Below are 4,251 nucleotides of genomic sequence, written 5' to 3'. Positions count from 1 at the left end.
GGCTGCATCACTGTGGTGGAGGTTACCTCTTTGCTCACTTGGTGCAGGGCTGTGGTCAGAGTCAGCGTTTTTGAAACTGGATTTCCTGATTTTTTTTTTTTTTGGTTTTTCTCTGGTACCGGGAACCGAACTCACGACCTTGTGCTTGCCAGGCAGGCGCTTTGCCACTGAGCTAAATCCCCAGCCCCAAGAAGTCCAGTTATTGATCCTTAATTCCCCTAACCAGAGGAAAACAGTTACGATATTGATTGGTAAATTTGTGGAGGCAGCCAAAGGATTTAATTCATAAGAGGTCTTTGGAGATCAATTGAACAGAGCATCATCGGGACAAAACAAATGGAAAGTCAGCAAGGGTCCCGTTTCATACCACCCGAAGGAAGCAAAGCTGGGACAGCAGAAGGCTGAGTGAAGGTTCCTTAGTAATGAGTTGTGATGCCTTTCTCAGTTCTGATACCCGCTGGAAATTAAGCCAGTTTTCAGGACCTGAGCCTACCGACTGAGAAGGTGACGAGGTCCCCAGGTAAAGGCTACGTTCAATAGCTTTTTCCAAACTTTTCTGTAAAAGAATCATAGCCATTTACCTAGCTGGACATACACTGAAAGAAAAACTTGGCCAGGCATTTTGAGGATCACTTTACCAGGTGCTAGGTTAACCTAGAAACCTAGCAGGTCACTACGGCTCTCCTCTTACGAAGGCAGCATCCCATCAGAATGCACACAGTGTGGAAGAAGCCCTGAACAAGCATGCAGACAAGATGATCTGCCAGTCGACAGTGGCCAGTCTCAATCATCAGGTCCCTCTGAACTGGACCATGGGTGCATGCACCGAGTGGTGAAGGTCACATGAGATGGAGACCATTCATGAACTCATGGGCATGAAGTCCTACACACCAAGGCCTAACTCCTGCTGCCTCTGAGCGTTCAATCTGTCAGTCACAGAGAACAACACTGAGATTGCATGTGACATTAATCCTTGAGTAGCCAAGATTTTAAGTTTACTGCCCTGGGCCCCTCCCATTCTGTAAGGGCAGAGGAGAAAGGACTTATTCTGGGTATGGGCTTTGTACTTCCTGTCTTCAAAGCCTTCGCCAGCATCACTATTAGGGATCTTAGGCAGCACCCAATTCCCACACGTGGAATAGCTCACAGTGTTCCAGCCTGTGAACAGCACAGGACCTGCATAAAGGGACCCATAACCTTCCCTTGTTCTCCCTACTGCAGGCTTAAGCATCCCTTGTTCTCTCTCAAAGCAGATGGTTGGACAGAGACTTGGAATAACCTGTTCAAGGCAGAACTGAGGGGCCCATTTGGAAACATACTTTGAAGGGATGAGGTGACATTTCATATGCTGTAGTACAGAGATTTATATAAACCAGGTTTCTGTATATGGCTTGGGAACCAATGGATGGAAGCACAGTGATTCCATGTGTCATCATTTCCAGTGACCACTGAAGACCTGTGTTTCCAGTCCCCACTGGCCTATGCAGGACTGGAGTTTCTGGTTCAACGGGAGAGGATAGTGATTTGCAGTGTCCCACCAAACTACAAGCTACAAATTGCTGTTTGGGCATGATGAACTCCTGTATCCAAGAAGAAAGAAGAGAAGAGGAATCATCATCTTCTGAGGGGTAATTAGCCTTGATTATCAGGAGGAAGTAAGGTGGCTGTTCTATAACAAGGACAGAGAGATGTGAGGTAAGGACTCATCTTACTGGGTGCTTCTCGGCACTTTCTTGTGCATGAAAAGGGGCAGCAGCCTGGCCTGACCTCAAGATCAGAAGGTTTTGACCACACCACCAGGTAAGCTGCTAGGACTTCCAGAAATGAGAGCTCAGTGTAAGAAAACCTAGAATGGATTGTGGAAGATGAAGTTAATAACTACCAGTGGCAAATCCTACAATCCATGGCAGAGTAGGCTGCTACAGCTCATCCCACTACTCTCTCCTCCCATGTTTCTTCTCAGCAACAGCGGCCAGGATGAACCACGGTGGTGCTGTCAGGTGTGTTCCAGTCTCCTGGAAGGAAATGCTCTCCTCAGGCAGACAGAGCCACAGACTGAGCCTGCTGGTTGCTAGGGTAGTGGAGGTGCTGGGTGGACTAGGTCTGGCCATTTCTACTCAAGGGAACCTGTCTATGAGGCAGTCTTTGTTCAGGAGCTGGCTAGTGTCCTGGCTGGGACTTTTTCAGAGTTGCACAGTGGTCTGAAGCTCTTTGTACTCAGTCCTCCTTCCTTCTATTGCCATTTCTTTTCCTTAGTAGGCAACCATTTCCCCTTGTTTGCCTTGTTATTTTTGTATTTATCTTCATATCTTTAACATGAATGTGTTCCTAAACTTGATTTTTCCATTATAGACATTGTCTATTCCACTATAGAAGGAGAGGACTTAGTTCTTTTTCCTTCTTTGGCTTCTAGCACACACACACACACACACACACACACACACACACACACACCATAGTTCTTTTACTCCCCAGGCTATATTTTGTTGAGGTCAGTACTCATTGTGTACATTGTGATATCCAAATGACTGCTACTTGGGGCTAAACCACATGGTAAATAATGACTATACTTCTCTTCTTGTAGACAGAACTTAATAGTTGTCTTGTGGTTTTATTTTGCTTTTAAATTTCCTTAGCTGTTTATGTGCCCATCACTTCCAGCCCAAGTGTGTAAATAGCCTCTCAATATGTTCAGACACATTAATGTTCAGACACATTAGTCTATCACTTTCATCTTCAAGAAGTTTTTTCTTATGGAGCCTCCTGACAGAGCCTCAGCAGAATTCACTGCCTTCCGCGCTTGCTGTCTGAATGTCCTGTTTCCCTTACCACCATCTAGGATTCAACAAGTGTCTATAACATGTTAGAGCTCCTGTTTCCTATAATCTGCATATTCTCTTTAGGTTTACTTACTCACTATGTTAGAGAACTTAGTCTAACAACTATTTGCGCAGGAAGAAAGATTTTTTGAGAACACACATGTCTGAAAATATCTTTATTCTACCCTTCCAATTTATTTATAATGTGGTTATCTCTAGAAATTTAGGTTGGGAATAATTTCCCTACAGAATTTTTGGGGCACTGTATATTGCCTTTTAGCTTTCAGTATTACTGCTTTAAAGTCTGAAGTAATCCTAGACAAATCTTTGGATAACTATTATACGTCAGCTTGTCCTATATTTATCTTTGTGACAATCTGATTTCTGATCTAAAAAGTCATTATATGTATATTGATGTATGTCCCTTGTCACCTACTGGGCTGGGCACTTAGAGAGCCCTTTCAATTTGTAAAGTCATGTTCTTTAAATATGGGAATTTAGATTTTTTTCTTTGATTATTTCTTTTCTTTCTGAAACTCCTTTTATTTGTATATTAGACCTTTATTTCCCTCCCTGTTTTCTGTATCTTTGTTAATTTGCTCAGCTTTCCTGGAGATGTTTTCAAATGGATCTTTTTTTAAAATTTTATTTTAAAGAGGAAAAAACTAACAAAACAACAACAATGAAGGCGAAAACAAAAACAATACAGGAACAACAAAAATGATACATGACCTCAAAACAAAATGATAGGTATTAACAGTGGTTGCTACACTATATACTGTTCTCTTTACTGAAGTTGCTTTGTCCAGCAGGTGTAAGAATACAAGATTGATCAAACAGTCAAAGACAATAACAAGTAATTGAAAAACCATTGGAAATGATACAGAGCTTCACCACACAAGATGGTAGGAATTCAATAGTGGTTCTTATATTGTACAATGTTGTCTTCAAATCAGTTGTTCTGATTACCAGATTCAAGCGTACAAAATTGGTCAAGAAAAAAGAAAATTTTAAGCATTAACTGTTCCTTTCAATAAACCACACACATCAGCAATAATACCTATCCCAGAAATCCTTGTATATACATATAAATTTTGCTTTTCATTTTAAAGAGAAAAGAAAAAAGCAAAGTAACAAAAACAAATACACAAACAAAACAGCATAAAAACAATAAAAATAATATAGAGTTTCAAAACAAGGTGATAAGATATTAACAATTGTTGTTATATTACATAATGTTATCTTCAAAGTGGTTGCTCAGATAACCAGATAGAGGCATATAAGATTGATCAAATAATTACACATTAACAGTTCATTTCAACAAACCAATAGAAACTAGTAGTACAATTATCTTAGTTATCTTGTATATATATTCCTGCTTTCTTTTAACTTCTTCCTCCTTAATCCCAGTTGCTTCTTGCTGTTTGAGCAG

The sequence above is a fragment of the Chinchilla lanigera genome, unplaced genomic scaffold, assembly GCF_000276665.1.
Source record: "Chinchilla lanigera isolate Chin_1 unplaced genomic scaffold, ChiLan1.0 scaffold00088, whole genome shotgun sequence".
Taxonomy (NCBI): Eukaryota; Metazoa; Chordata; class Mammalia; order Rodentia; family Chinchillidae; genus Chinchilla; species Chinchilla lanigera.
The sequence above is the reverse complement of the archived record's forward strand: the minus strand, read 5'-3'. Positions refer to the sequence as shown.